Raw genomic sequence first — 12,333 nt, 5'->3', positions numbered from 1 at the left:
CCATTTGCACAACCGCAAACTCCCCATTTGCACAAGGTTGGATACCAAGCTAGCCATGTCCCGTTCCTTGTCCTCACTGATGTCATTGAAGGTCTCTTCCTCCACCCAGCCACGTACAACACCAAGGGTCCCCGAAAGGTGACAACAAGCCCCTTGGGACGCCTGCTGTGTTTGGTCTTCCACCTCCTCAAAGCCACCTTCCTCCTCTGACTCCTCTTCTTTAGACTCCTCTCTATGCGTTGCCTCTCTCTGCGTTATTATAAAGTGTGTTAAGTAGTACTATTCCTATCAGTTGGTCCTCCTACTTCAAATTTGGGGCACTGCGCGTGTAATCTAATGTGCCACCAGATAGGAGTGGTGTGTTAAGTAGTCCCCCTCATCAGGCCTTTTTTAGTCAAATGTATTGCCCACTGTCAGTCCCTTTGGCATCCATCCCTCATTCATTTTAATAAAGGTGACCTAGGCGACCTCTCTTCTCAGTGACAATACCTCCTGCTGCACTGAAGGTCCTTTCTGACAGGACACTTGAAGCGGGGCAGGCCAGAAGTTCTATCGCACATTGGGATAGCTCAGGCCACAGGTCAAGCCTGCACACCCAGTAGTCAAGGGGTTCATCGCTCCTCAGAGTGTCGATATCTGCAGTTAAGGCGAGGTAGTCTGCTACCTGTCGGTCGAGTCGTTCTCTGAGGGTGGACCTTCAGCTTTTTTATACCAGGGTCCCTCAACAGGCACGACAGCATGAAAGACCCCATTTGCACAAGGTTGGATGCCGAGCTACTCATGTCCCGTTCCTCGTCCTCAGTGATCTCACTGAAGGTATGTTCTTCCCCCCAGCCACGTACAACACCACGGGTACCAGATAGGTGACAACGAGCACCCTGGGATGCCTGTTGTGGTTGGTCTTCCTCCTCCTCCTCAAAGCCACATTCCTCCTCTGACTCCTCTTCCTCACAATCCTCTTCCAGCGTTGCCGCAGGTCCAGCAAGCGATGCTGATAAGGCTGTTTCTGGTGGTGATGGTGACCACAACTCTTCCTCTTCACGCTCATCTGCGCCCTGATCCAGCACTCTTCGCAGGGCACGCTCCAGGAAGAAAACAAATGGTATGATGTCGCTGATGGTGCCTTCGGTGTCTCACCTCCTCAAAAGGACGCATGAGCCTACAGGCATTGCGCATGAGCGTCCTGTAACGTGGCAAAAAAATTCCCAGCTCCACAGAGGCTGTCCTAGCACCCCGGTCATACCAATACTCGTTAACGGCTTTTTCTTGTTGGAGCAGGCATTGAATTCCAACGTGTCGGGCTGTCGCAAATCAAGCGCCTCACTGGCATGTTGTTTCGCCGCTGGATATCTGAAAAGTGTACCATGGCCATGTAGGAATGCCTGAAATGGCCACACACCTTCCTGGCCTGCTTCAGGACGTCCTGTAAGCCTGGGTACTTAAGCACAAAGCGTTGTACGATCAGATTACACACATGTGCCATGCACGGCACATGTGTCAACTTGCCCAAATTCAATGCCGCCAACAAATTTCTTCCGTTGTCACAAACCACTTGGCCGATCTCCAGTTGGTGCAGAGTCAGCAACTGATCCACCTGTGCGTTCAGGGCGGACAGGAGTGCTGGTCCGGTCTGACACTCTGCTTTCAGGCAAGTCAACCCCAAGACAGCGTGACACTGCCGTATCCGGGATGTGGAATAGTACCTGGGGAGCTGGGCTGCGGGGGCGTTGATGTGGAGCAAGACGCAGCAGCAGAAGAGGACTCAGCCGAGGAGGTTATGGAAGAGGATGGAGTAGGAGGAGTAGAGGAGGTGGCAGCAGGCCTGCCTGCAAGTCGTGGCGGTGTCACCAACTCCTCTGCAGAGCCACGCATTCCATGCTTGGTAGCCGTCAGCAGGTTTACCCAATGCGCAGTGTATACCTGCCCTGACCATGCTTTGCAGACCAGAAATCAGTGGTCAGATGGACCCTTGCCCCAACACTGTGTGCCAGACATGCCATTACTTCCTTTTGCACAATCGAGTACAGGTTGGGGATTGCCTTTTGTGCAAAGAAATTTCGGCCGTGTACCTTCCACTCCGGTGTCCCAATAGCTACAAATTTTTTGAACGCCTCAGACTCCACCAGCTTGTATGGTCTTTTGGGGGTCCCTGCACCCTTCGTCCCGCCGGCCATAACGGGCCCGGCCGCCAGATCGCTCACTGTGTGGGCAGCTGTCGTTTGTCTGTCTGTCTGTCTTTTTCTTTTTTTTTTTCTGTGTTTTCCGTTTGTTGTTGTTTTCTTTTTTTTCCCTTTTTTCCGTTTTTTTTTTTTTTTTGCTTTTTGTTGGTTAAAATAAACTGTTAATAACCTGCCACCTCAAAGCGTCCCCTCGACAGCAGAGTCTCCCCCCCCCAACAGTAGTCACCTCCCGACCACCCCCCTCCCCCTGTTGCCAGAGGTGAGCGTGCCGTCAATGGTCTTTGATGGAGTGCTAAAGCGCACTATACCATTTCATCCTCCCAGCACCTTAAACAGTGTGTGTCATCATGTTACCTTCGTCTACCTCGCTAGCATCGGGCTGTAATGGGAACACTGGATAAACTCCTGTTGCCATGGCATATCAGGGCGCACTATCGTTGTCTACATACTACCAGCGTATAGGTGTACATTATTGTATTGCTTTAACAGGTTATGTCCGTGGAACAGCGGCTGCTATCTCAGTACCCTGGTGTATCGTGCTGCGTCATTTTGCTATTTGAGCACCAAAGCCTAGCTATCCTAGCACCCCACCAGGTTATCAGAGGACTACCACTATAGTAACATATATCATATTACATGACCCCACACTATTATATCCCCATATTATCTGTGCTTATGAAAAAAAAAGGAACGTAAACAACAACAAAAAACAAGGCATTTCTGTAATCATATGTATACTCAGGTGGCTTCAAAGCGTCCAAAGGCCATCGCAGATCCCCCTGCTGTCTGCACTTGAGCCCTTCTGGGCGCTCCATCCCAGCGTCATTCCCGCTGGAGATCCTGCATTTCGGCGGTGATGTCTAGCCTGGCAAGAGTCCCTGCGTGAGAATGTGGGGTCTGGAAGTCCTCCGGTAAGTCCAAGCCCAGATCAGCCAGAAACGTGGGTATGTCCGTTGTAGGGAGCAGCACCGATGGTTTGGGGCCCTTGAAGACCAGTATCTTGAATGGGTATCCCCAGGCAAAGCGCAGGCCGTTATTTCGTAGCAAATCAGTGACCGGTTTCCACTCCTTTCGTCGAAGGAGAGTGGCCGGTGCCACATCTTGATAAATTTGGAAGCTAGTCCCTTCATGGGCAAAGGCCGTCATCCTGCTGTGTCGCATGATGGGCTCCTTGGTCGTGTAGTAGTGCCATTTCATGATCACATCACGGGGCGGGCTATTCTTCGGCCCTCGGGCCCGCAGGGCTCTATGTACCCTGTCTACCATCCACAGGTGTGCCGGGATGTCGGGGAGGCTCTGTTTGAAACAGGCGACCAGAGTCTCTTCAAGGTTCGTATCCGCCACCGATTCCGGTAGTCCGCGTATACGCAGATTGTTTCTCATGGAGCGGTTGGAGACGTCCTCAAGTTCCAACTCCAGGTTCGTCACTCTGGTAAGGAGGGAGTTTGTGATGGTAACCGCTTGGTTATGCGCTTGTACCGCCTTGCCTAGTTGTAGCTCAATGCGGGTTGTACGGCCTCCAATGGCGGCTATCTCCGCTTTGACCTCCGTGGCCGTGCGTTGGATTTCCTCGGCCAGGTAGCCTTTAACATCTGCTAGGGACTGCAGGATGGCGCTAGAAGCTGCCTCCGGTGGGGTGTCTTGGGCCCGGAGGGGGTCCACGAGGTGAGTAGCACTGGGGCTTGTGGTCAAAGGCACGCCACGTGCAGCAGGCCTCTGGGCAGCAAACATGTTCGCCACGGATAAAGCTTCTTTGGTGCCTTTTTTATTAGAAGGTCTGCGGTTGGACATTCGGCCGCAGTAAAGGGGGTGATCAGGGCACGGTTCACTGCTCCAAGATCGGGGCTGTAGCAGATTACAAGGCTTTATTGAGCGCCGGGGTGCGGAGCACTCGTTCTATGCGGCCATTTTCATCGTCGTCCAAACCACGCCCCCCTCTATATATTTTTTAAATGTACACTACTGTTACACCAGATATGAGTTGCACTGGTGTGACACTGTGCCCTGGCAGGCCCTGAAACGCACACGTGTGAAGGAAACTGACTGCTATTATATTACAGTCCAAAAAGTTTTTTTTTTTGCTAAATGCAAGCTATTGTGACACCAGATATGAGTGGTGGCACTGGGCAAGTGGGCACAGTATACGTTGTGAGCCTGACACACACGCTGGCAGACAACTAACTGCTATTCAATCTATTACAGTCAAAATTTTATTTTATTTTTTTAAATGTACACTACTGTTACACCAGATATGAGTTGCACTGGTGTGACACTGTGCCCTGGCAGGCCCTGAAACGCACATGTGTGAAGGAAACTGACTGCTATTATATTACGGTCCAAAAAGTTTTTTTTTTGTTAAATGCAAGCTATTGTGACACCAGATATGAGTGGTGGCACTGGGCAAGTGGGCACAGTATACGCTGTGAGCCTGACACACACGCTGGCAGGCAGGCAACTGCAATTAGATTACACAGAAAAAAAAGAAAAAAAAAAGCCGACTGATGTTCTAGCCCTAAAAAGGGCTTTTTGGTGTGCTGTCCTTAGAGCAGAGATCAGATGAGTCCTTCAGGACTGTAGTGGACACTGAATACACTAGATATCAATTTCCCTATTAAATCAGCAGCAGCACACTGTCCCTCCTCTCACTAAGAATGCAGCTTCAGAATGAATCTAAAATAGATGCTGTCCAGGAGGTGGGAGGGTCTGGGAGGGAGGGTCTGCTGCTGATTGGCTGGAATGTGTCTGCTGACTGTGAGGTACAGGGTCAACGTTTCCTCAATGATGACGAATAGGGGCGGACCGAACATCGCATATGTTCACCATCCGTGGCATACGCGAACAAGCTATGTTCGCCAGGAACTATTCGCCAGCGAACCGTTCGGGCCATCACTAATAGTGACGAATAGACAGTTTTGACTATAGGACTTCTAGAACTATATCTAGGTTTTTAATATAAGTTAAATTCTCCTTGAAAAATAAGCTCCTTTTTTACCATTAGTATTATCCTGTCATTACCTTCATTCAGCAGCTTATCTAATCACGGACTGCTGGGACTTCTATTTGTTAATTTTCTTTTGCGGTCTTAACCCCTTAAGACCGCAGGCAAATGTACAAGTTTTGATCAAAACAAAATGTGAACAAAACCTGACATTTGCGGTATATGTCTGTCCAACCGTAATTCACCTTGTTCATATTAAATGCACCCACACTTATTATATGTCATTTTATTCAGGGGAAACAGGGCTTTCGTTTAACATCAAATATTTAGGTATGGAACATAATTTAATATGGAAAAAATATTAACAAAATGGGAGAAAATAAGATTTTTTTAAAAATTTTTTAGTTCTACGTGACATTTTAACTGTGAATGTCAAAATACTGTTTGCTTTTACTGCAGTAACATACACATATTTGTATTCAGCGATGTCTCATGTGTAAAACAGTACCCCCTATGTACAGGTTTTATGGTGTTTTGGGAAGTTACAGGGTCAAATGTAGCGTGTTACATATTTCATTTTTTTCACATTGAAATTTGCCAGATTGGTTACATTGCCTTTGAGACCATATGGTAGCCCAGGAATAAGAATTACCCCCATGATGGCATACCATTTGCAAAAGTAGACAACCCAAGGTATTGCAAATGGAGTATGTGCAGTCTTTTTTCGTAACCACTTGGTCACAAACACTGGCCAAAGTTAGTGTTAATATTTGAAAATGCAAAAAAACTAATTTGAACGCAAATTTTGGCCAGTGTTTGTGACTAAGTGGCTACTAAAAAAAACGGAACATACCCTATTTGCAATACCCTGGGTTGTCTACTATTGCAAATGATATGCCATTCCTGGGCTACCGTACGGTCTCAAAGGCAACCTGGCGAATTATAATGTGAAAAAACTGAAAAGCAAGCTTTATATTTGACTCTGTAACTTTTGAAAACACCATAAAACCTGTACATGAGGGGTACTGTTATACTCGGGAGTCTTCGCTGAACACAAAAATTAGTGTTTCAAAACAGTAAAACGTATCACAACAATTATATCGTCAGTGTAAGTGCCATTTGTATGTGAAAAATGCAAAACATTTCACTGTCACTGACGATATCGTCGTTGTAATACATTTTACTGTTTTGAAACACTAATATTTGTGTTCAGCGAAGTCTTCCGAGTAAAACAGTACCCCCCATGTACAGGTTTTATGGTGTCTTGGAAAGTTACAGGGTTAAATATAGTGCTAGAAAATTAAGTTCCCTGAACTTTCGGCCTGGGTTGTCAGGCAGGTCCTGCAAATTGTAATTACTAAAATGACCGAATTATGTAAAATTATTACATAAATATATATGTAGAATTATTATATATATATATATATATATGTGTGTATATATATATATATATATATATATAATTTTTTTATTAGTTTTATTTATATATAGGGATAAATATAGTGATATATACTTATGTATATGGATATATATATATTATTTCGTTCTACATGTATTTTGATATCAATATATATATAATGAAAATTATATATATATTTAATCAATATCATTGTACGTGTATTTTGATATTAATATATATATGTATATATAATTATGTATATAATAATATTAACATACACGTAGACAGATCACATGGCCCAGGGGGGCCGAAGAGGACGGAGGGGGACTCCCAGGTAAGTCCCCATACCGCGATCGCCGGCGTGGGATCGCCGGCGACCGGGTAAGTACATAAGATCGCAGGGCGTTCTATGCCGCCCTGCAGCGTTTAGAGCCACCAAAATAGGGACGGCATAGAACGCCCTGCGGTCTTAAGGGGTTAATCAGCCCTGCTGAATTGTTATCTTTAGGCAGATTAGATAGTGCTTCTACACTATTAAGTACCATCTTGCTATCATCTCCACCCAGCAACTGTGAGGACTCCATACTTACCAATCTTCATGTGCAGTCCTGCTCAGTTGTTTACATTGCTATATTAATTCATAATACTAGTAGGCATTTTTTAACAGGGTATGGATTTCTAATACTTATGCGAGGGTCCCCTCTGATGAGCTTCACTGGCGAAACGTGCATGTCAGGGGCCCTTGACACATACTGACTCATTATTGGTGTTGGCACCTAACTCTCTGCTTATCAATTGCTAAATTACAGACATCAAGTTCTTTCATGTCCAGCATCTCAGGAGTGCATATTGGAGACTCTTAACACTAATTTTATGTGCTCTGTACATACTTTATTTCTCTTTCTTTTTCCTTTATTATGTTCATGGGGGGAGATTGATAAGACCAGGCATTTTATTAAGGGGTGCCCTCGAAGGCACAAGACTCAGGAATCTTTATTCTATACGCCTTCCTCTGTCACTGTCTGTATATTTTCTACTACCTAGGCAACCTGTTCAAAACTGTTTGCAAACCCTCTCTTTATACCTTGACCTACTATTTTGATGCAGCTAGCACTTAGGCAACTTGTGTGACTTTTAACCGGTTAACTGCTGCCTGTCAGCAGTCCTTCACAGGTGAGCTACTACTTTGTGCTCCACTGTGGTAAAGCATAAGATAACTCAGTGCAGGCAGCCGTTGTTACACTAGAATATACTGCTAGGTATCTTGCAGAAAAAACGGAGCCAGGTCAGCAACCCCTTATTTTACACTTTACTGCTTGACAGCAACCTTTATTTATTTATTATCAATATGCTGCTATGATCTAGGCAGCTTTTGTGTTATTTAACTGGCTAATCACCGTCTGTCAGAAATCTGTCTTAGCTGAACCATTATCTTGGATCTTTCTCATGTAGGGATTTACTTATCCATAAATCTTTTAACTATTGACAGCACTGGTTTAGCAGTCGTCTTATCTCCCCCCTCTTGTTACAGCTATTAGTGATATATAATATAGTATCACTTCTATTACTTGGGAATACACTGATGTTATATTGTAGCAAAACAGTATTGCTTCAGCATTAGTGTTATGTATACACTTTTACAGCTTGTATGAGTAGTCAGAGTTTTACTCACTGTATAGTCTCCACCCACTCCTGTTGTTCATATGATTTTTCTTTAATATATTTTTATTTTAGATTTATTTATTAAAAGTTACTTTTTAAGCCTATAATCTTCTCAGTAAATCATACACAGGTAGAATGGCATTTTTTTCTTTTTTTGTTTATTCTCTATGGATTTCTAATACCTTTTATATGTTCACTGTTTGTACACAAGCATATTCACCACATGTTAAGATTTGTTATAATTAAAAAATGTTTTTTTTTTTTATTTTATAAAAATTACCTTTGAGGGTTAACTACACCTCTAGTGGCTGTCTGCAAGAAAGCTACTAGGTGGACATCCGGGTCGTTAGGAGCTGGAATCAGGTAAGTGACAGCAGTGGCAAAAGTAGGGGGGCACATTTAACCCCCGCCCTCAGTGCAGTTTGACCCTGCCCCTGCCGCATGTTAAGTCCATACACAAAGTGATATATACGTATATACTTATGTATAGAAAAAAATGTACAGTACCTTGCACTCAGGCTGCCAGTGGATTCCAAAATTGTCCAAAAAACCGGGTGCATTACCAGGGCTGTGTATCCATATATCAAAGAGATGTGGCTGCACTCACGGAAGTTTCTTAAAACTTAACTTTTATTCAATCCATAAAACCGATCGACGTTTCAGTCCAGCATGTGGACTTTCATCAGGATGATTTACATATGCAGCCACATCTCTTTGATATACTTATGTATAGAGATATATATATTATTTTGTTCTACGTGTATTTTGATATCAATATATATTTTAAAATACAGTTAGAACGGCTTTACACATATATATATTTTATTTATTTATTTTGTATTAATTTTTTTATTTTATTTTTTAACGTATTTACATATGTTTTTTATATTATATATAAATATATATATATATAATAAAAATTATATATATATATTTAATCAATATTGTAACGGATCGCCTGGCACCCCGACTTGGTACCTCCGTTAATGGATGCTCCTAGTGCTTCCTGAGGACTCCAAGCACTCTGGCAGACACCACAATCACCGAATCCGAGAAACCTTTTAAATTCTCCCAAGCATATGAATGCTGTAGACCATTGAATAGGAACCATACGAATAGGCTTGTACTCCTAGCAGTCAACTGGAACAGCATGCAATAAATCCTTCCCCCCAATAATGAGACGACACATCACTTTGAGGGTAAAACAGGAACTCTGGACTGGCTCATCCAGCCTGGCTTTTATTTCCAACTCACACATACAGGCCACACCCAGGGGGAGGCATAAAAGAACCAATGACATAGATGTTACCTCCCACACATCCCCTCCCCTTAGTGTGACACATAATCCCATTATGCATACAGTGTAAAATATACTTTTACACAACTTTCATAACTTTAAAACCATACATCACATTCACATAAAAATACATATCCACAATCAATCCATTCAGGGGAACAACATATTAAAAAATGGCATGAATCCGACCAGGGGTTCAAAAGTTACTAAAAGTATCTTTTGTTCCTTTCTGGCTGGCAGAAAAACATCCCCACAATGCACCCTGGTTTCCTCCCTTCTGCCCTGGAGTTAATTGGAGAAGTAATCCAATTACCCAGGACTAAAGGCAGACTCCATTAACCACATGGTTGCAAAACGACATAAAACACTTTAAAATACATAAAGTCACATTTACACATAACACACAGACATTTCACCTATCCCCAGATAGCTGGGATCTGCACGCACAAAACTACCGAATAGCGCGCAGATCCTACTCACACAGTACAATTGCCATGGAGCTAAAGTCTTTCCCATAGTCTTTCATTATATGAATAGGCTCCATGGTATGGCTATCTGGGGTATCACATTCCCATAAAGTCTGGTCCATAGTCCAAAGGCAAGAGGCGGGCAATCAGCCCCCTCCAAGGACACGTGGCGAGGTCGGTTTCGCCACACTTCTCCCCTTTACCCCCCAGACTAACAGGGTACTTGACCTCATGCCGGTCAGTGCCCTTGTTAGTCCAGCAGCCCACCCACAAGACAGAAACAGCAGAGCAGCCCACCCACAATAAACAGTTACTACACCTGGGTGAGGGAGAATCTTGTCCAGGTTCAGGTGCCTCACCACGGCTGTGTGGGGGACTGGTAGGCTGTCTTGGTAGGTTGCTGAGGGGGCAGAGACCAGCGGTACTCTGTCCTGTTGCCAGCACTACCACGGGAGTAGTCTGGTTGGAGCCTGGTTGCTGGAGACCGACTGTCTCCCCTTTAAATACACCGCTCTGTTGCTGGAGACCGACTGTCTCCCCTTGAGTTACACCGCTCTGCTGCTGGAGACCTACTGTCTCCCCTTGAGTTACACAGCTCTGCTGCTGGAGACCGACTGTCTCCCCTTTAGTTATACAGCTCTGCTGCTGGAGACAGACTGTCTCCCCTTTAAATACACCGCTCTGCTGCGGGAGACCGACTGTCTCCCCTTGAGTTACACCGCTCTGCTGCTGGAGACCGACTGTCTCCCCTTGAGTTACACAACTCTGCTGCTGGAGACCGACTGTCTCCCCTTTAGTTACACAGCTCTGCTGCTGGAGACAGACTGTCTCCCCTTTGGCTAAACAGCCCTGTTGTGGGGGGGCAGGACCGACCGTCCCTACCCCCTGTGCTGGAAGTGCAGAGACCACGGTCCCATCTGCACAGGTGTGGGGCTTACAGTCTCCCCCTGGTACATTAAGCTGCCGCTGGGGAGAGGTGGTAACCAACTCCTCTCCCATTAGAACACTCTGCCGCTGGGGAATGGAGACTGGGCTCTCTATTCCCTGTACATTAATGATCCGCCGCTGGGGAGAGGTGGTAACAATCTCCTCTACCATGCATACTTCCCGTCTCTGCGGAGGGAGACCGACTGTCTCTCCTCCCAGCACAGAGTCCTGCTGTGGGGGAAAGGGGGCTGGGCCCTCTATTCCCTGCTGGATACTCTGCCGCTGGGGAATGGAGACCGGGCTCCCAATTCCCAACAAATCACACTGCCGCTGGGGAGGGAGGACGGCTCCTTCAGCTCCCTGTAACTTGGGCGCAGAGACCACGGTCCCATCTGCGCTGGTGTGGGGCTTACGGTCTCCCCTTGGTGGGTTAGGCTGCCGCTGGAGAGAGGGTGTAACAAGCTCCTCTCTCTGAACTGTAACCTGCCGCTGGGGATCTGGGCCGACTGCCCAGCATCCCTGTAGGGCCGGTAGAGAGACCTCTATCCCATCTCCACCTGCCATCTGTGGGTCTCTCCAGGACCAGTCTATGAGGTCCCCTACTTCTGCAACTGGTAGTGAAGCAGGGGGTACCTCTGCCGCGTTTTCCCAGCTATAGGCTAGCAGGTCTGGGTCTGCCACCCAGTTTTCCCGGTCTGCGTCCCTGCTCTGCGGCTGGCAGGAATTTAATAGTTCTACATAGTCCATCTCCAGCTCTCGTTCCATGGCAGCGAAACGGCGGAGGTCTTCTCCCTGTCCAATAGATCTCGGGCCCTGTATCATCTCACCTCGGTAATGAAAGATAGCCCAGTACCGTGACTCTGCTGGACTGCCGAAGTCGACATCCTCCACTAAGGCTTTCCACAACAGGCCAGGGCTTGTGTAGTTCTCCCCCTCTGGCTGGATGCCCTCTGCCCTCCACGTCTCTGGCTGGACAGTGCACCACCACAGTGCCCGGTATGAGGCGTCCAGGCTCAGTTCCCTTTCCACGAGGTACTCGAGTTGTCTTACCCGCTGCCCTCCAGGTTGGTCTCCCAGAAGTGGTATCCGCCAGGCCATTTGTTCCTCCAACTGGTATGCGACACCAGGAAGGCGCTGCTGCCGTTGATACTGGACTTCCTCCAGGGCATCGTACCATAATTCTTTCCGGGCATTATCTCTCCATTCTAATTCACTCTCTTCCTCAGGTGTGTGTGTTGCCCAGGGGTCTACGAACCCCATTTTCCCAAATCTTTGTGTAGACAGGGACGCTGTAGGCACACTAGCGTCGCCCTCAATTTGTAAATCCAAACGTACTGTGTCTCCGAGCTGCTTTACCTCGCACTAGGACGCCATCCCACCGCTTGCCACCAATGTAACGGATCGCCTGGCACCCCGACTTGGTACCTCCGTTAATGGATGCTCCTAGTGCTTCCTGAGGACTC

This window comes from Pelobates fuscus, chromosome 5 (genome assembly GCF_036172605.1).
Source record: "Pelobates fuscus isolate aPelFus1 chromosome 5, aPelFus1.pri, whole genome shotgun sequence".
Taxonomy (NCBI): Eukaryota; Metazoa; Chordata; class Amphibia; order Anura; family Pelobatidae; genus Pelobates; species Pelobates fuscus.
The sequence above is the reverse complement of the archived record's forward strand: the minus strand, read 5'-3'. Positions refer to the sequence as shown.